Source organism: Myodes glareolus, chromosome 8 (genome assembly GCF_982192425.1).
Source record: "Myodes glareolus chromosome 8, mMyoGla1.1, whole genome shotgun sequence".
NCBI lineage: Eukaryota > Metazoa > Chordata > Mammalia > Rodentia > Cricetidae > Myodes > Myodes glareolus.
In genome coordinates, this window is record NC_142033.1 from 1,473,369 (window position 1) to 1,494,789 (window position 21,421).

The 21,421-nt window shown below is 44.5% G+C and overlaps 1 pseudogene; it reads left to right on the forward strand.

Annotated features, from left to right (window-relative positions):
• Positions 1 to 1,306: 1,306 nt before the first annotated feature.
• Positions 1,307 to 2,167, forward strand: LOC148121076 (large ribosomal subunit protein uL30 pseudogene; annotated as a pseudogene).
• The last annotated feature ends 19,254 nt before the right edge of the window (positions 2,168 to 21,421 follow it).

A 21,421-nucleotide genomic window follows, 5' to 3' on the forward strand; every position in this document is an offset into this window, starting at 1 on the left:
AATGCTGAGCTCATGGTTACACCTAACCCTGCAGGGTCTGTGCCATGCTGGGGTCAGCGCAGGAGGCAGTTAGATCGGATCGCTTGGCTCCTGGTTCCAGATGAAGACTCATGAAGTGTGACCAGAGGGCAGGGCTTGTAGCACAAGGTTTCGGCAGGAAAAACATTCTTCAGAAGACAAGCGTCGTTCCCTGAGGAGGAGAGGAACACTGGGTACAGCAGCTAGGTGTCCTCCGGAACAGCCTGAGTGTGTGCCCATGTCCTTAGACAGCGTAGGAGACTCGGGGGTGGAGAGAGGCAGAAGTCCTGAGAGAGTTCTAAGTGCACAGAAAGCAACTCCCAATATCTGTCCTGTTTTCTAGCTCTGGAAATCTTTTTTTCCAGAAATTTATTTTCACCAAGTGGTAGTGGTGAATGTCTTTTAATCCTAGCACTTGGGAGGAGAGGCAGGCAGACCTCTGTGAGTTCAAGACCAACCTGGTCTACATTACTAGTTCTAGGACAGCCTGGACAGTTCTAGTTCTAGACAGAGATACTCTGTCTCCAATGTCTCCAAAAAGGAAAAGGTTTTTTTTTTAATTATTGCTGTGTATGTTTGAGGGCATGACACCACTATGGGTACCTGCAAAAACTAGAATCAAATGTCCAGGAGCTGGAGTTACAGGAGGTTACGAACTGCCTGGTGTGGTTGCTGGGAACCAAACTCAGTTTCTAGCCCCAGGCCCTAGAAATTTTAGCTCAATCCACCCTCCTTCCCCTCCCCAAAGTCATCATGGTTTATGCCCCAGATAGCATCACAAGCCCTGTTCCTCAGAGACCTCTTACCTTCTCAATGTCCAAACAGTTGGAAGGCAATGTACCTGTTTCACTAGCATTTCTCCCCCGGGGGCCCTGAAGAGGGCAATCACATTAAACATCACATTATAGCGGGGGGGGGGGGGGGGGGGGGGGGGCTTGTGGGGTAGGCTCCTAACCTCAACTATTTATTCTTGGGAGTGTAGAGAGCTGCGTGATGCCATGCCTTACAGGTGGCGCTGATTCCCACCTTCCACCTTTCCAACGGTGAATGCTCTCGGATGTATAACAACTCCATATATGGCTAACGCTAAGATCTGGCTTGCTTCCACGTTTCTGGACCTATCTGCGTCTCCTACGTGGCTTGCTGGGGTTGGCTACCCAGAGGTTATTTAAACTGCAGACTGGATTATTTTAAGGGCCTGAATAAACCGCAGTAAGAAGAGTCCGGTGTTGCATCTTAATTGCTGATAAGACAGACGCAGCTCTTCTTTTTTTTTCCGCCTGGAACCATGGAGGCTGTGCCGGAGAAGAAAAAGATTCCTGCTGCTCCGGGAACCCTGAAGAAAAAGAAGGTTCCTACAGTGCCAGAAACCCTGAAGAAAAAGCGAAGGAATTTCACAGAGTTGAAGGTGAAGCGCCTTCGGAAGAAGATTGCCCTGAAGTCTCTGCGAAGGGCCCAGAGGAAGCTCATCTATGAAAAGGCAAAGTACTATCACAAGGCGTACAGGCAGATGTACCGGACGGAGATTCGCATGGCTAGGATGGCAAGGAAAGCTGGGAACTTCTACGTGCCCGCAGAACCAGAGCTGGCGTTCGTCATCAGAATCCGAGGTATCAATGGTGTAAGCCCAAAGGTGCGCAAGGTGTTGCAGCTTCTTCGTCTTCGGCAGATCTTCAACGGCACCTTTGTTAAGCTCAACAAGGCTTCAACTAACATGCTGAGGATTGTGGAACCATACATTGCATGGGGGTACCCCAATCTGAAGTCAGTAAATGAGCTCATCTACAAACGCGGCTATGGCAAAATTCATAAGAAGAGAATTGCCTTGACAGATAATTCCTTGATTGCTCGATCTCTTGGTAAATACGGCATCATCTGCATGGAGGATCTAATTCATGAGATCTATACAGTTGGAAAACGCTTCAAGGAAGCGAATAACTTCCTGTGGCCCTTCAGATTATCTTCTCCACGAGGTGGAAGGAAGAAAAAGACAACTCATTTTGTGGAAGGTGGAGATGCTGGCAACAGGGAAGACCAGATAAACAGGCTTATTAGACGGATGAACTAAGGTATTGCCCATGGTATTTTTGTAATCTGGTCAGTTAATAAACAGTCACAGCCTGGCAAAAAAAAAAAAAAAAAGAAAAAAGACAGACGCAGACGCAACAGGGAGTCTAAGCAGGAAGATTACAAGTTGAACACCAGCCTGGGGCCAGCTAAATGGCACCTGCTATCTGTAAGATAGCAAGAAATTGGGGGCTGGAGAGATGGCTCAGAGGTAAAGAGCACTGGCTGTTCTTCCAGAGGTCCTGAGTTCAATTCCCAGCAACCACATGGTGGCTCACAACCATCTGTAATAAGATCTGGTGTCCTCTTCTGTACTGCAGGATACATGCAGGAAGAACCCTGTATACATAAGAAATAAAAAATCTTAAAAAAGAAAAAAAAACCAAGAAATTCCTTGTCCCAAAGTCTGGCTTGTAGATAAAAGCCACCATTGTTTGGGTACTTGAGATGGTTCTGACTTGCTAGGAGGAGCCATTCTCCTCAGTGCCACAAAAGGGACACATGGCTCTTCCATAGCCTCTGCCCGTGGTGCCTGTTGGCATATCAAGGGCCTACTCATGAGTACCTGTTACAGAGTCATCCTGGCTGGCACACCCCACCCCTACCCTAAACCTCTCCAGCCACTGAGCCTCACTTCCCTTTTCTCAGCTTCTCTGACTCCCATATAACCCAGCCATTCTGGCTGTGTGCACTCTTGGCCTCTTTGTACATGCCCCCACTTCCTGCCCCCTTCTCATAGTCTGGCTCAATCTGAACCATTCCAGATATCTGCGATAGATACCTCTCCCTCAGCCATAACTTGGAGTGGCCATGTCGCCTTTCCTTCTCTGTCAAGCCTGAGTTTGATCAATAGATATACATATAAATGTTTTTATTATCTGCTGTGTGGCATGAAGAGTTAGTAGTTAAAATTGGAATATAGAATTCAAGCAGCTGCATTTGCCTTGGTGAGGTTACCAAGGTAGGTGGGATTATATGCCAAACCAATTGCTGTCATCAAAAACCACTGAACATTGTAAATTTGTTTCTGACATCATGGACAGACACAAACACGTCCATCTATGTTGTTGGTGTAGGGTGCTAGGGACAGTGCTTGAGTTTGCTCTGTATTCAGGATTTTTCCAGCTCCTCCTTCATCTGGATCTACAATGTTCATTGTGTTCAAAGTAAAGGTTTCCCCCTCCCACCCAGACACACCCATCTCAGTTCCCAAGCCTGATTAAATTTGCTTTGCCCATTATCATTAGTTGATACTTACCTGGCTCTTGGTTGTCTCTGTCCCAAAAAGCAGGCATCTGAGTTATGGTATGACATAGTGAAGGACTCTCCGTGGAGCATCTCCGTGACCTTCACACGCATCCAGGTGAGATGGTGGGAAATCGTGATGTTCTTTATGGAATCATGAGGTATGCCATTTTATCTTGTGTGACAGAAGCAGTTTTCTTACAGAACATATATATATATATTCTTTTGGTGGGACTCTGAGCCCAGTCTAAATTGTAACCCAGACATCAGCATCAAGGCATGTGGATCCTACAATTGTCCCATTGTGATCCGAGATCTGAGATCAGCTTTGGGTAAAAGATGTAAGGATATATTTTATTTCTATACATACATAAAAATACACAACATAGAATAAACTGGTGCTCATCAAACTTGAAACAGTTGTTACCTCTGGGAACCAAGAGGGATAAGGTTCAAAACGAACATCAGCATCAGTTTAATTCTGGGGATGTTTCCAGACAGGGTTGCTCTGGGTAGCGCTGGCTGTCCTGGAACTCACTCTGTGACCAGGCTGGCCTCGAACTGACGGAGATCCACTGCCTCCGTCTCCAAGTGCTGGAATTAAAGGCGTGCGCCACCACTGCCTGACTATGAGTTTAATTTTTTGTGTGTCTTGTCCTCCCAGGCTCAGCCCCCAAACAGGGTTTCAGATAGCTGAGACCAGCTCTGAAATTAATCGTTTTACCTCTGCCTTTCAAGTCCTCCAATTCCCGCCATGCAGCAGGACATCTGGAGTTTGTTTGTTTGTGTGTATGCTTTAAATTTTTCTACTGTGTGTGTGTATATGTGTGTGCGCGTGTGTGTGTGTGTACACCTGTGGGGACATACATGCATGTACCATAGTCCATGGGTGGACAACTTACAGAAGTTTGTTCTCTCTTTCTACCATGTGGGTCCCAGGGGCTAAACTCAGGTCAGGATGGCAGAAAGTGCTTTTACCTGGTGAGTCCTTAGCTGGCCACTTCTGGGATCTGATAGATTGGTTGATCTTGTTTTGTTGGAAACAATAGGTCTCACTAAGTGAACCTGGCTGGTCTTGAAGTAGTCCTCCTGCTTCTGCATCTTAAGTCCTGTGATTACATCATATGCCACCATATCTGGATGCTTTTCTATTTTTATTCCTTTCTTTAAAACAGAATTTATTTATTTTTATTTCATGTGCATTCGTGTTTTACCTGCATGTGTGTCTGTGACAGTATCGGATTCCCTGAAAGTAGAATTACAGACAGCTATGTGCTGCCTTGTGGGTTCTGGGAATTGAACCCAGGTCCTCTGGAAGAGCAGCCAGAGCTATCAACCCCTGAGACACCTCCCCAGCCCCCTTTTTTATTTTACTTTTTGTCACTGATGGCTTTATGAATTCAAGGCACACACTCTGCCACTGGACTATAGCCCCATCTCTACTTTAGTAGATTTTTGTTGTTGCTTTTGTTTTTTAATTTTTATTTTATGTGTACGGGTGTTTTGCCTGCATGTATGTCTGTACAGTACTTATGTGCTTAAAGCCTGTGGAGGCCAACAGAGGGAATCAGACCCTTCGGGATTAGAATTACAGATGATGTGCACTGCCATGTGGTGCTGGAAATCAAACTCAGGTCTTTTGGAAGAGAAGCCTGTGCCGTTAAATGTTGAGCCATCTCTCCAACCCTTACTTTTAATAGTTTCTTAAAAAGAGTAGTGAAATGAAGACAAAGATTGAGACAAACACAGGAGACAGACAAGTCGTTATTAGAAATAGTACAATCGCGAGAAAAGATTGAAAAAAAAAAACATGCCAAAATAAAAATAGGGAGGGCTGGAGAGATGGCTCAGCAGTTAAGAGCATTGGCTGTTCTTCCAGAGGTCCTGAGTTCAATTCCCAGCAACCACATGGTGGCTCACAACCATCTATAATGAGATCTGGTGCCCTCTTCTGGCATGCATATGTACATGCAGGCAGAACACTGTATATATAATAAATGAATAATAAAAAAAGAAACAAAATAAAAATATGAATTAAGGCACACACCTTTAATCCCAGCACTTGGGAGGTAGAGGCAGGTGCAGATCTCTGAGTTCAAGGACACCTTTTACAGAGCAAGTTTCAGGACAGTCAGGGCTACAGAGAGAAACTTATCTTGAAAAACCAAAAAATAAAAAAATAAAAGAAAATAAATAAAACCGCTAAAACTTACTAAATAAATATTTAAAAATAAAATAAAAGAACAGAATAATGTAACCATCTTTTTCTGCAATACCAAACTTACATTTGAGAACTTTTTGTTCTTAAACCTTAAATTTCTTATTCTCTCTTTTTAAACTATTTCTTTCTTTTTTTTAAAAAAAAAGATTTACTTATTTTTATGTGCATAGGCATTTTGTCTGCCTGTCTGTCTGTGTGAGGGTGCCACATCCCCTGGAACTGGAACTATAGACAGTTGTGAGCTGCCAAGTGGATGCTGGGAACTGAACCTGGATCTTCTGGAAGAGCAGTCAGTGCTCTTAACCGCTGAGTTATCTCTGCATCCCCTACACCATTTCTTTTTAATAGAGTGCTGATATTCTGAAGATCCCCGGAGGGGCATGATGTACCTTGTGCTGCATCTGCAGCTTCCGGAGCCATCTCAGATTCTGAACGGTTTACACACTGTTTCTAACCTGCAAGGTGAGTTAGCCCTTGGAAAAAAACAGAGTTTTAATGTCTCTTTCTATTAATCTTTAGCGTTTCTAATATGTCTTGTAGAGTAAATTAGCCTTAGAATCCACAAAATCCTTGGTAAAATTTACCTGATCATAGATGAGTTTGATGGACCCAGTAGATGCTGTATCTGAATAAAATAAATGGACTTGGAGCATTTTAAGAAATCCCTGTGCAGTAGGTATGCCTTGATGATACTTATCTAGTTCATGCAAAGCCCTGGGCTTCATGTTCAACACCAGAAGGAAGACAAAGAAAGAAGAAAGGAGAGGAGAGGCAGGAAGGGGAGAAGGAAAGAGGAGGGAAATGGGGGAGGAAGCAGGGAGAGGGAAGTCATGGTGTGAGAGAGCCGCAAAAGATGCCCTAGGTTCACTGAGGAGTAAGCAGTGGGACCCCTAAGCAGACCCAGTAGGAGAAAGTCCCAAGGAAAAGGTGACTTTGAAAGAAGCTGCCATGTTTGCTCAATGGTCTCAGTGAAAGAACAGCTCTTACCTTCTGGCTTGTTGTGGGGTGGGAATTCAAACATTTAGTTGGGCAACAGTGAGGTGTGTCCTTCACACCTGGAATCCCTGCACTGGTGAGGCAGAAGCAGAAGGGTCAGTGATTCAAAGTTGCATTCCACTGTGTAGTCAGTTCAAGGTCAGTCTGGATTGCAGGAGACCCTGTCACAAAAAGCAAAAAATTCTAAGAAGAAATAAAAATAAATCTAGAAACAAAACAGATGGAAAATTTCCAAACTTCAGAAGCAGTCTCAGGTCGTTTATGAGGCTTCAAACTTACTATGAGGAAGAGATTGGCCTTGAACTTGTGATCCTCTTGCCTTTCCAATGTGTTTTTGCTTTTGAGAAGGGATCCTGCAAGTCCAGAGCTCACTGTGTTTCCCAAGTTGTCCTTGAACTCACAGAAGCCCTCTTTCTCCAGTCCCCCGGGTGCTGGGATTACAGCCACCACACCAGTTGAAGATAACCTTGAACCCTTCATTCTCCTCTTAGGTCCAAAGTGGTAGAACTACAGTCTTGTTCTGTTTTTAACTAACGTGTAACTGGACTGTACTTTGTGATCTAGTGGTTAGGATTCTGTCCTCTGGCCACTTTGTGGTCCACATTGAATTTTGATCAGGGAAGCCTCTCTTCCTCTCTCTGAAACTCAGGAGACTTCTGACCTCTCTTACACACAAATACACGAGAAAAGTGTATTTAGTGGCCACAGAGATGGCTCAGCAGTTGAGAATACTTGTTGTTTTTTTAAAAATGAAAAAATATTTTATGTATATGGGTATTTTGCCTGATATATATCTGTGTACCACATGAGTGCTTAGTGTCTATTGAGGTTAGAAGAGGTCAGCTTTGTTGTGAGCTACCATGTGGGTGCTGGGAATCCAACCCAGGTCCTTTGGAAGAGCAGTAAGTGCTCTTAACAGCTAAACCATCTCTCCAGGACATAAATGTAGACAGAAGTTTCTGTCCCACCTGGTCCCACAGAATTCAGTCCCAAATAAACACACAGAGGTTGATATTGATTATAAACTGTTATTTATTGGCCTACTAGCTCAGGATAATTAACTAGCTCTTATAACTTAAATTAACCCATAATTATGTCTATGTTTAGCCATGTGTCTTGGTGCCTTTCCTCAGTGAGGCATTCTCATCTTGCTTCCTCTGCATCTGGCTGGTAACTGGTCTCTGCCTTTCCTCTTCCCCGAATTCTCCTAGTCTGGTTGCCCCACCTACGCTTCCCTGGCTACTGGCCAATCAACGTTTTTTTTTAAAGGGCATGCGCCACCTCCACCCGGCTCAGCATTTTTTCAAACCAGTACCAGTGACAAAGTGTTACAGTGTACAAGAGCGTCACCCCACAGCACGTAAATGCTTGCAGCTCTTGCAGAGGGCCGAACGCCCACATCAGGTGGTTCACAACTACCTGTAACTTCAACTTCAGAGAATCTGACATCTCTTCTGTCCTCTGAGAGCCTGCACACACAAGTATAGGAGAGCACACACACGCACTCACACAAATAAATAATAAATCTTTTAAATTTCCAGTAAAGCACAACTGACAAATACAAATCATATACATTAATATTTGTAGTGCACAATGTGATGTTTTGCTTCCTGCATGCTGGGATTACAGGCCTCTGCCTTCACATCTAGGTTAAGGCAATACTTTGCATTGTGAGCTCTTTACCTATCCTTATATGTTATTCAGAAATTTTGTCATAAATTCTGGTGAAAGTTTGAGATAACAACCTTTTGGGATCTGTAGCTTTCCCCAAACATACAGTTCACAGCCTATGAAATTGTGAGTTGTTGCTTGCACAGACAACTGTGGCAACTCTTTGTAACTGCAACCCCATGAGGGTGGGGACTCCGAGTAAGAGCACAGATTCTGCTGTGTCATCAATCCGGACAGCCTAGACTCTCTGCCTCTGTTTGCCCCATTATTCTAGTTACGGTAATAACTAGTTACGGTATAAGCACATTGTCTTTTTAAAAAATATTCATATCAAATTATATAGGAAAATGGTAATTTTTGCTTAAAATCCAGTGGGTCCAAACATCTATCTGCTGAGTGAAACAGGTTACACATAGATCACATTTCTTTGTCCTTGAAAATTTTATGATTCTGAAACAGGCTTTTAATATTTTTCTTAATGGCTCTTCCTTCCACAGCAAGTTAGCAATGATTACTCATGGATTGGCAGTGCCCTTGGCCCCATACCAAAAACAGAAGCAAGAAAGCATATTCTCAGCCAAAGAGACTTAGCATCTAAGCCAGAAGTTCAACTGAGAATCCAAACTGCCTTCTCTCCTATTTCCCTCCCTCCCTTGAGAAAAAATGTCATCTGGCAGGTTTATTGGTCCCCTAAAAAGCCATTTGAGCCTCGGAATTCCCAGGAAAGTCACTGCCCTTTCAAGCCAGTGTAAATGTCAATCTGTTTTCTATAGCAGAGTATTTGTCTTCGAGTTAAAATTCTCTAGAAAAGTAAGGCTGGAAGCATAGCTCCAAGGTGGGACACTTGCCTAGCATATGCAAAGCCCTGGGTTCAATGTCCAGAGGAAGAGGAGGAGGGGAAGAAGGCACAAAAATAGGGCGTGGTGGCAACAGCTAATCTAATACCGAGAGATGACTCAGCAGCTATGCACACTGGGTGCTGTACGACTGTGGTTTCACATGGCAGCTCACAACTGTACTCCAGTCCCAGGGGATCCACATCCTCTTCTGTCCTCCTCAGACACTGCACACATGTGCGGGGCAGATGCCAAGCAGGCAAGACACCTATACACATTAACACAAAACAAAACAACCCTCCACACATGGAACCATTTTGTGGGTGAGATTAAACTCAACCAGGGTCCCTTTCCCTCTCTTGCATAAAGACAACTTCAAAATGTTAAGGAAGCTTGCAAACATCTTTGGTTTCTTTCACAAAATCTGAATGTCCTCAGGTTTCTAGTTTGTAAGAACAGACTAGGTCATGGATATCCTATGTACTATGTCAGGATCCTCACCTATCCATGACATCACTCCCCTACAATGTCTTTCATCCAAGCCTCACGCAAGAGTTTCCAATTGGCTCCATCAGGTGTGCCATGTGTACTCCGGAATAACACCCCAGTTCTGGTCCGTGAGGCTTCTCTGGGAATCGCCTGTCATTTGGAGGCACAAAGGGCTTCATGTGGGCTCTTGTCTCCCTGTAGATGACCTCAAATCATTCTTCCCTCTACAAGAATCTGGATGGGGATCTGGAGAGACACCTCGGTGGTTAAGAGCACTGGTTTCTCTTCCAGAAGAACTGAGTTCAATTCCCAGCATCCTCCTGGTGGTTCACCCCTGTCAGTTATTCCAGTCCTAGGGAACCCTAGACTAGACACCTATATGTATAAAATAAAAAACAGAAGCTTCTAAAAATTTTTTAATTAAAAAAAGAATCTAAACGGCGGTGTGGTCCTGTGTGAGCCCTGCCATTTGGGCTTTTCTGCCCTTGGGATGCCCAGGAGTAAGACGAGGGTCAGGGAGGGGATGGTGACTGTGTTAAGACCCTGTGGAGAGGAGCCCTGCAGGAAGCGCTTGGGCCTATCTCTCCTTTTATGACAGGAGAAGAAAGGAAACTTTTGTAGTTTCCTTGGCTTTAAAACAGCTCATGAGAGAAGCAGACACAGTAGATGTGATATTAAATTCTGGATCAAAGCCAGAGCTAGTAGGCCTGGCTTCGTTCCCTGGGTATAGATGTGTCAAGGTCTTATCAGGGCCGTGTAGCTAGACAGTGGGCCTCACAGATTATACTCAACACAGCTGACTTTGTATGACTTGTGTCAGAGATTCCCTTGAGAGAAAGAGATTAAGTACCTTCTTCATTATTTTAATTTCCAGCAACAACCTCAGAAGTCTCTCAGGACAACTGAACACATTGATACTAATTCCTCCCACCAAGTAAGCCAAGAATATGAAAAGAAGTTTTGTTTTAAAAAACATTTGAGATGTGGTCTCATGTATCTGAGGCTAACCTGAAAGTTGTGGATTATCCCGTGGATAAATTTTTGATCTTTCTTTCTCCATTTCCTGAGTGCTGAGATAATAGGCAGGTGTTCCAGTGCCAGGTTTTGTTTGGTATTGGGAGTGGCCTAGACACACCCTCAAACACATATGCACACACCAATAGGAATATGTATGTGTGTGTGTATATTATATAATAAATATAATATATAATATTATATATATAAAAATTGATTTTAGGACTGGGTATGCAGCTCACTTGGTAGAATGCTTAAATACCATTCCCCAAGCTCTGGGTCTAAGTGCTTGCCTGTCTTGTTTCTGGATTTTTTTTTGGATGTTGTACTTTGTTTGTTGGTTGATTTTTATTGTTGGTTTTCAGAAAGGAATCCTGTATTCTAAACTGTTCTAGACCTCATTATGGAGCCAAGACTCACTTTGAACTCTCAGCAATCCCCGGTCTCAGCCTTTCGAGTCCTGGGGTTACACGTGTAAACCGTGTCTGGCTCGTGTCTCGCTTTTCCAGCTCTCATCTGCTTCCCTGAGTTCACTGTGACATCTAAGTCACCTGTCACATACAGGAAGTGTGACCAGAGTCCGCAGACCAGTCAGTGGATAGTGAGGCATATGTACTTCTCTGCAGGTCTAGAAACGAAAGAGTAGAGGCGAAATTACAGATCTGGGTCTCAAACTGAGAGCCAGTCCGAGCAGAGATGTGGACAAATGGTTCCCAGAACAAAGGGGATCAGTACTGGCCAAGTCGGATGGAATACGGGGAGGGAGATGACAATGGCAAAGCCGAGTGGGGTACAGAAGAGACAGCACGAGGGCTTTCAGAGCGGTACTGGGGGATGTTTACATGCTAGGCAAAGTTTTGAACCAGCAGGCACTACCACGTGAGGGAGTGTTGCGGGAGAAACAGTTTTCTGACTCTTTCTCCACCCACCCATTCTGCCAATTTAGCAACGAATCAGCTTCCCGGTGACTTTGGTTATTTCCTAACTCCATTGAGCCTCAGTTTTCCCTTTTGTCAAATGTGGACAAGGAAGTCATTGTGAGGATTATTTAAGACCCTGTCCGTAAAACAAACAGCATAGAACTTAGCATGGTGGATCTGTTTTCTCTCCCTTCTTTCCAATCTGTCCTGCAGAGAGACGTGAGATGTGTTGTGGTCTGCAGGTGTCTAACACTCTGCTTAATGTCTCTACAGGAAGAGAAACAGGACTCTCTTGGTCGATAGGCCATCTAGTAACTGAAGTTCCTGGCAACCAACGGGTCTTCAATGTCTCCATCTCTGGACTGAGAATCAGAAGCAAAGCAGTGTCTCTGAGGTTACTCAACACCACTGGGACCGTCAGTCAGATCTTAGTCACGATGGTTCGTGCAGAGACCTTTTCTTTTTTCTCTTGGCAAATTGTCATGGCCTAATTTTTTAGAAAGGGACTTGAATAAAAGAAGAAAAACCTTGAATATTAATCAGTTCCCAAGCGTATAAATAGTAAGTAGAATTAAAATTGTCTGATGAAGTTAATTCACTGAGAAACAATCCTCTTTCAAGCTGGGATTGGTAGCAGAAGCCTACAACCACAGCTACTTTGAGACAAAAGGATCAAGAGTTAAAGGCCCTGCTTGGCAACTTAGTGACATAGTGTCTTCAAGTAAAAAGGGCTGGGGATGTAGTTCAGTAGTAGAGCATCTGCCTAGCATCCATGAAGTCCTGGGTTCCATTATACCAGCACCACCACCACCACCACCACCAACAACAACAACAACATCAACAACAATAACAATAACAACAACAACCACCACCAAACAAGTAAAACAAAGATGGGCCTGGTGGTGCACTCCTTTAATTGCAGATCTTGGGAGGCAGAGACAAGTGGATCTTTCAGTTCAAGACCAGCTTGCTCTAAACAGTTAATACTACACAGAGAATCCCTGTCTCAAAAAATCAAAAAGAAAAAAAAGAAAGAAAATCTTTGGGGTGTTTGTTTGAGACAGGGCTCTCTCAAGTAGCCCAGGATGACCTTGAACTCAATAGAACGTGGAGGATGACCTTGAAGTCCTTCTCCTCCTGCACCTATCTCCCAAATGCTGGGGTTATGGGCATTTACCACCAAGCTCAACTTGTTTTCTCACCCAAGCATCTAAAGTGACCGTGCTAATGGCTAGGTCAGTACGCACTTCTCCCTTCCACAGAAATCACTGCCTCTTTTCTTTTTCTTTTTCCAGAGACAGGGTCTTACTGTAGCTCCGGTTGTTCTGGAACTCACTGTGTAGACCATATTTGTCTCAAACTCACAGAGATCTGCCTGCCTCTGCCTTCCGAGTGCTGGGATTAAAGGTGTGTGCCATCACTGCCCAGCCCTCTTCTTCCTGATACACAAGAAATGGTTGGCAAAATAAAATCACAGAACTTTAGATAGGTCCTGGAGCAGCAGGGTCAAATTAGGCAAAATTTGGGTTTACTTATACTGTATTATCGAAGGTCGTGAACTTGGGGTTGCTTTAGGCTTCCAAGTCACTGGACTTGATTTTAACCAGTGGCTTATAATACTCCTGGAAGCTGGTTTAACTTCCCAGAATATCTCAGTGTTAAGGAAGGGCAAAAACTGGCTTGTTACAGATGCCGGCAGAGGACAGAGGACCCAATTTAGTGTGCGCTCTTAGGATTGCTCGAAAGGCGCTTCAAGGGTTTGGACACCACTCACTGAAGTACTTTCCTTAGTCTTTGTACTAGACAGCTGTATCAGTTTACTTTTCTTTTTAATTTTTATTTCATGTGCATTGGTGAGTGTTTGCCTTTCTGTACTTCTGTGTGAGGCTGTCGGATCTTCTGGAACTGGAGTTGCAGACAATTGAGCTGCCATGCGGGTGCTGAGAATTGAACCCAGATCCTCTGGAAGAGCAGCCAGTGCTCTTACCCACTGAGCCATCTTCCAAACATACTAGTTTACTTTTCTATCTCCTTGATAAAACACCATAACCAAAGCAACTTATAGAAGGAAGGGTTTATCTGGTTCCAAGGGCTGGGAAGTGTGGCAACAGGCAGGTATGAGGTCACATCTTAAACTGCAAGCAAACCAAATGGAATGGCTTGAGGCTTTGAAACCTCAAAGCCCATCCCCAGCGAATTGTGACTCCTAGGATCAAGATACACAACACTAGACAGTTGTGAAAAGAGGTATATACAGTGGAGTCCCTTGTTCCTTGCCTCTCCTCTCCTCTCCTCTCAACATCCTTGCCACATCATAAGCAAAACTCAAACCCTATCTCCTGTACACAGTCTTCCAGGTCATGGGAACCTTTTCCTCAGTTAACCGTTCTGGGGATGGAGTGCCTACTATGCGCTATGCCAATGCACTCCCTCCAGGAATGCCTATCCCATATGTGTTTGTATATTTCTGTGTTGGTTACTATGCCCCTACTGTGAGGTTGAGAGATTGCTTCTGTGAATCCCTGTAGGAAGGCAAGATGGGTCTACTCCTATCATTAAACAATGAATGACAGTGGTGGTACTCGCTGTAATTCCTACCCTCTGGAGGCTGAGGCACAAATTCAAGGTCAGCCTGAGTTAAACAAACAAACAAACAAACAACAGGACCAAATGAGAACAGCAACAAAGGAGGAGGAAGAAGAGAAGGATGAAGGCCAAACAATGAAGCAGAGAGAAAGTATAGCCAGTTAGGAAGGCAAATACAGGCACAGTAGGCAAATGTATATAGTAAAGCTTTCTGAACATGTTGGGTATGAGCTGTCGTCAGATAAATAGAGAAGGGCGTGTCAAAACCACCCAGGTACAAAGATCTGCCTTAAGAGTGTGCCATGTGTGGTGGCACACTCCTTTAATTCCAGGACTTTCAAGGCAGAGGCAGGTGGATCTCTGTCTAGGATGGTCTATGCAGATGGTTCCAGGCCAGCTGGGGCTACATAGTAAGACCCTACTGCAAAATAACAAATAACAACAAACAAGAAAAAATGCCTGCTAAAGGGAGGACAAGGTAACTCAGAACTCAGAAAACTGAGGCAGGAACATTGCTGGGAGTTGCCTTTGCCTACAGAGTGAGTTCCTGGCCAGAAAGGGATACATAGCAAGATCCTGGCTCGGAAACTCCAACTGAGCAAAAAATACATTGTTTTGTTTAGGAAACATCTCACATAGCTCAGGCTGGACTCAAACTCACTACTTTGTCAAGGATAACCTTGAACTTTTGCGTCTCTTGTCTCTACCTCTCAAGAACTGGGATCACAGGAACCATCTTGCCTGCTTTTATATATGGTTGGGAATTAAACCCAGGGCTTCTTGAATGCTAGGCAAGCATTTTACCAACTGACCCAAACCCTCAGACCAAAGCAGTTGTGTTGATGGAACTGGGATACAAGAAAACCAGTTTGGGTGCTCCCAGGTCTCGGGTCTAAACTGAACAGAAGCTTCCTGAACACCCCTGTGAGAAGGCAGGTCGCTCTCTTCCTCTCTTCGCTTGGTCTCAGGGCAGGAGAGCAAGGTGTTCTGAGCCCTGGTTAGAAGACAGGATCCGGCTTTCTCACTTCATTCTTGACATCTTATTTTCCAAGAGTAGGGCTCTGAATTTGAATAGATTACTTTGAATGGCCCTGTTCTGCAGAGATTGTCAGGAGAAGGAGATCCATGCGAAGATCAGCGAATCCCACAAACACAGTCTCACTTCTTTCCCTGTAAAATGCGTTTCTCAGCGGGGTGTCCTGGGTAGTCTAATTGTCAACTTAGTAACAACCTAGCAACACCTGGCACACACCTTTGATCCCAGTACTCAGGAGGCAGAGGCAGACAGAACTCTGTGAGTTCAAGGCCAGCCTGGTCTATGTGTAGCAAGTTCCAGAATAGTCAGGGCTACACAGAGAAACTCTATCTTGAAAAAACAAAGCAAACAAAAAAACCAACCTAGTATCATTTGGGAAGAAAGTGTGAATGGGAAATTATCTAGATAAGGCAGACCAGAGGAATGCCTGCGGGGAATTGTCTTGATTGCACAGTGTAGAAGGGCTGGCCCGCCATCACGTAACAAGCTGCACCTTCACAGAAAGACAAACATGAGAAGCAATCAAAGAACTGGAGAGATGGCTCAACAGTTAAGTGCCCTTGTTCCTTCCCCGCCCCAGACATGGTGTCTCTGTGTAGCACTGACTGTACTAGAACTCACTCTGTAGACCAAGCTGATCTCAAACTCACAGAGATCCGCCTGCCTCTGCCTCCTGAGGGCTGGGATTAAAGGTGTGCAGCACCCAGCTACTTGTTGCTCTTGAAGAGGACCTAAGTTCAGTTCCCTGCAACCACGTCGTGGCTCACAACTATCCGTGACTCCAGTGTTGGGGATTTGATGCCCTCTTCTGACCTCCACAAGCATCAGGCACAATCGTGGTACACAGACAGCATTAAGGCAAAGCACTCACACATAAAATAAAATTAATAAGTCTTAAATTTTTTTTTAGAAAAACAAGCACGGATCCATGCATTTTCTGCTCATCTGTGGATGCCATGCACCAAGGTTCCCATGATAATCGACTGTGACCTGGAACTATAAGTCAGATCAGCCTCTCCTGCCTATGCTGGCTTTTGTCAGGGTACTTATCGCAACAATAGAAACTAGAACACCACTTACGGCGGCACAAACCTGGAATGTCAGTGTTGAAGGGGTGGAGGCAGAAGGATCAGGAGTTCAAGGCCATCCTTAGCCACCTACAAAGTACAAAGCCAGCCTGGGCTACATGAGATCCTTTAAAAAACGTTCCTTGATATTTAGAGTATAGTTTGTGATACCATACTAGTGAGCGAAGATTAATAATTCCATGGGTGATACACATGTGTAGAGGGCAAGAGCGATAGATTAGTTAGAATGAATTTTGATTATAATGAGGAAAAATTATCAAATTGCAAATTACTGGGGCTGCAGTGGTTAAGAAGAGCATTTGTTGCTCTTCGAGAGAACTTGAGTTCAGGTTGTAGTACCCACATTGGTCAACTCACGGCCATCTCTAACTCCAGCTGCTGAGTAATCTGATTCCTCCCAGGGCAGATGTATTCACGTGAACACACCCACGTGCGCGCACACACACATAACTAAAATAAATCTTAATTCTTTAAAATTACAAATTACTTAGAAAAAGGGGCAACATTATCAACCTGCCACGTGGTGGCAGTCTTTTCCCGGCGAGTATGTTTCTGAACAGTGGACACAGGCGAGGGCCTTGAGGACTCCAAGTCAGGCTGACATTTAAGACTGAGACCAGTGAGATAAGCATTGTGGAAGGGGAAGACCACAGAGAGTTCATGGACAATTAAACGTGCAGGTCATTGAGAAAGAACTCGAATCATCAAATAGGTAATCTTGACCTTGTTCATTTAGAACATCTCAATCTCTAAGAGGCGTGTGTGCCTGTGCTCGCACACACGTGTGTTCAAGCACTGAGCATGGCCTGATTCTGGCATCAGATACCTTCCTCAGTTGTTCACTTTATTATTTACTGGTTTGTTGTGGGTGTGGCTGTCGTGCCAGAGAGCCCGTGTGGAGGTCAAAGGGCCCCTTTGTGGAGTGGGTTTTCTCCTTCAACCTTTATATGGGGTCCAGGAATCAAACTCAGGCTGCCAGGCTTTTGCAGCAAGCTCCTTTACCAACCCAAGTCATTTCACTGCCCACCCCCCTTTTTGAGGTACGGCCTGTCTCTGAACCTAGATATCCCTGGCTCCCCAGCACTAGGGTTAAAGTATATACACACAGTCTATACATAGCATGTGTTGCTGTGCTCAGCTTTTTTATATGGTCTCTGGGAAATAAACCCATGCCATCTCACTTGCACAGCAACCCTTCACCAACGGAGCCAGATCCCCAGCCCTTCAAAGATTTATTTTGACAGTCATTCACACAGCATACAAACACTCTCACATTCTGGGGTCTCCTCAGTATGCTTACTCATGGACATTTCCACTGTCTCCAGCTTCCAAATCCACAGTGTTGCTGTATACTGTACACTTAGCCTCTGCCCTCTGAATCTATGGATCCCAACCTCAGACCAGCTCTTCTCTGTAACACAAAGGTCATGGGATGTATTGATCACAGTTATTGCACCTTTGTTGTCTATCGGGACAATCCAACTTAGATCACTGTTACAGTTCCTTTTTCACTTGGTGACATTGTGGAAAGCTATCCAAAACCCAGAGCTGAATTTCATGATCTTCTGTTGACTGGCCAAAAAATAACTTTCCACGGGCATAGAAAATGAAAGGAGTAGGCAAACTGTGAGACCCTCCTGCCTATGTGTAGACAGAGGTTTCTGTTCCACCTGGTCCCACAGCCATTCAGTTCCAAAGAAACACAGAGGATATATTAACTATAAACTGTTTTGGCCTACTAGCTCAGGCTTATTATTACCTAGTTCTTACAACTTAAAATAAACTCAAGATTCGTGTCTAAGTTTAGTCATGTGGTTTGGTACCTTTTCTCAGTGAGACATTCTTATTTTGCTTTCTCTGCCTCTGGCTGGTGACTGTGTCTCTGTCTTTCCTCTTCCCAGAATTCTCTTAGTCTTGTTGCTCCGCCTATACTTCCTGCCAGGGTACTGGCCAATCAGTGTTTTATTAAGCCAATACAAGTAACAAATCTTTTATTTTTTTTGTTTTTTGAGACAGGGTTTCTCTGTAGCTCTGGAGCCTGTCCTGGGGAACTAGCTCTTGTAGACTAGGCTGGCCTCAAACTGACAGAGATTCACCAGCCTCTGCCTCCCAAGTACTGGGATTAAAGGTGTGTGCCACCACTGCCCAGTGACAAATCTTTACAGTGTACAAGAGCATTATCCCACAGCAACCATGAACCTTTTTTGAGTTTCTAGGTGTTTCTTATCTTAATTACATATGTGCCACTTTCCCTTGATGATGAAATGAGCCAAATTTTTGGCTCAGTGATGCAGACAACTCTGCTAAGATGAGGAACTCAGATGGTAAGATAGACGGACAAGACAAATATTCCAGAGGTGGAAGAATTAGCTCCATGGAGACTCGTGGGCCCTCCACCTTAGGGAGGTTTAAGAGATCAGTAGTAAGATGCTTGCTAGAATGAACTTCCCAGAGTGAAGTTGTTGTTCTGCAGTTAAACAGGCAGTGTTTTGGTACCAACCACACTCCCTTGCTCCCCTCCCGCTCCGCCCCCCTGCCCCTCTGAAGATGAGCTTGCTCAGTGATCTCACTAGCATTGGGTCCCATCCCCTACCTCTGTTTTGTCTCTGTCAAACTGAGTAAGCAAATATCCCAAAGCAGGAAGATGTTCTGATGCCTCCTACTAATTTCCTTAGGGTATAAATTGTGACCTTATGATGATGTTAGTCTTGGCCTCTTGATAGATCGGCAGACTTCTCCCCAGCTGTCATACAAAAACACAAAAAGCAAGCAATGGTTTCTGTACTAAGAAGCTTAAAGTAAGGGTTTTGTTTGCGATACTAGTTCTTGCCATGTAGCCCAGGCTATCCTCAAACTCCTATCTCAGCCTTGAAAGTGTTACAGGTATGTGCTATCCCTCCCAGCTTAAGGTAGGATATTTATGGATATTCGAGAAATTCTCCTCTATTACTGTGCATAGTGGGACTGTTCAAGTTTCAGTGCCGGAACGGGCTTCTTGAGACCCTGACTTCAAAAATAAAAAACAAAATACTATACAACAGCTACAGTTTTTGTCTCATCTCTTCCCCTGCAATAATTAGTCCTCTCATAACAGTATCAGGAATATCAGGCCCCTCATCAGGTGGTGATGGTCTTAAAGACATACACAGACAAAAAGGTCTGGAAGTAATAAGAAGGCTCAGCTGGCAGCATTCTCTCCATCAAAGCCTGGGCCCTAGCCGTCCTAACAAGCCAGGCTTGGCCATCCATTCTCGACTGGCTAATTACAGAAACAAGTAAGAGTGAAAGAAGATAAAGGAGGTTTATTCGACATGACCACCTTGGGAAGACGAACAGAATCCATCTTCAGGGTCTTGACAAGAGTTTCAGGTTCAAATAGAAAGCAAGGCATGTGTATAAGTAAGCAAGGCCATGTGTATAAGTAAGCAGACCCTAACTCATATAGAGTTAGGGTCTTGGCTCATCTCTCTGATCTGCAAGGTGGTGTCAGCGGAGCGGGAAACCTCTCTCCAAGAAAAAAGCTCCCCCTTCACCTGGCACCGGGCTCCAGTCTTTTCCTTTCCCAGCACGAGATTCCTGGGGAAATTCCAACTTCTTGGGGTCCATTGTTTCAATAGTCTGATAGCCAAAGGGAGGGGCGCAAGTCTTTTTAAAGTATCTCTGCTCCTGCCAGGGCGGCTACAAGATCCAGGGTTAGAATCAGCCAAGGCACAAGGAACAGCCCGATTAAATGATTGTTTGGAACAGAGTTTCACGTAGCCCCGACTGACCTTGAAATTGTTATTCAGTCAAACATAACCTTAAACTTTTGATCCTCCTGTATCTGCTCGCGAGGGTGGGTGAGCCACCCCATCCATTTTCTGTGAACCGATCCCAGGGCCTCGTGCGTGTTTGGTAAGATGGTCTAGAATTCTAAATTCCATCTCTTTGAAAGTCGTATCCTCCTCATCCATGACTTTAGCCTTCTTAGCGGACAGCTCCAGGGGCTTCTCACCACCTTCACAACCACACACACCCAGCACCTGCTGCTCTTCCCATGATCGCGATTCGTGCTCCTTCTTTATTTTCTAGACTCTGTGAATCTTATAATAGATTTGTTTTTCCCTGGTCACTAGGAAACGGAGTCATAGTTTAGTTATGCTTCTCCTGTTCAGTAGTAAGTATTATACTAACTTTATTAAAATTACACTTTGTAGTGTGTGTGCGCGCGCGTGTGGTCCTATGTGCCACACTTCCAGGGTGCATAGTCTCACGAAAAATTGAGCCATAAGTCCAACGCCAAGCAGGTGGAGGAGAGGATGCCAATGGGGAGCGGAATGGGAAAGTAGTGACCCTTGAAAAAGACAGAAAAATGATAAGCAAATTTTTTCTCCCCCCCTAGTCCCGCCCTTCCGGCCGCAAGGGAAGTTGGGAAGTGTAGTCTTTTAACAGGAAACTCTCGATGAGCCGTGACAGCAAGCACTTTTAACCACTGCGCTGTCTTTCCATCTCAAGATGATATGTTTTTAACCCTGCATTATTTGCAGCAGTGAGGGGATAGGGCACGGAACACTGTCATCCTTCGCATCCGGAGGAGTTCTGATCGTTTTGGAACCTCAGCCTCTGCCAAAAAGAGTTTTATTGTTCTGATGTAGAAAAGAGTGTCAGGACCAGTGGGTATGAAGCAGAGTTGGGGTTTCACCAAATGTAGAAAGAAAGACACCCCAGAAAAAGATAAAAATCACACCTAAGAGCAAGGGTACAGCCTTGTCAAAGAAAAGTTGCGGGAAGAGTGCCGTACAAGTGTGTGTTACAGACTCCTCAAGGGAGAGGTCCAGCCAAGCTTCTCGGGTCGTCCATATTGTACCACTGTAATGTAACATCTCAGAAGATTGCTAAGAATTGCCCCCCTCCCGGCCCCTTCCGTTTTCTCTTTTATGATGAGTGAGATTATAGGATAGGCTCTGGATATGTCTTGGGAGGAATGGGATTACAGCCTGATAAGGTAAAGCCGGGAACCACTAGTCTCTTACCATAAATGGAGGGGTTTTTGTTTTTTTTTGAGATTCCTAGAAAATGGAAGGCTCGCATCTGGGAAGGCAGGAAGGCCTTAGGTCATTGGTAACTGTGCTAGAAAATGGAAGGTTCACAGCTGAGAAGGCAGGAAGGCTTTAGGTCATTGGTAACTGTGCTGGGAATTCTTGTTTGTCCACTGGTAAAAGAAATCGTCAACCACACTCTGGGGTCAAGAGCTC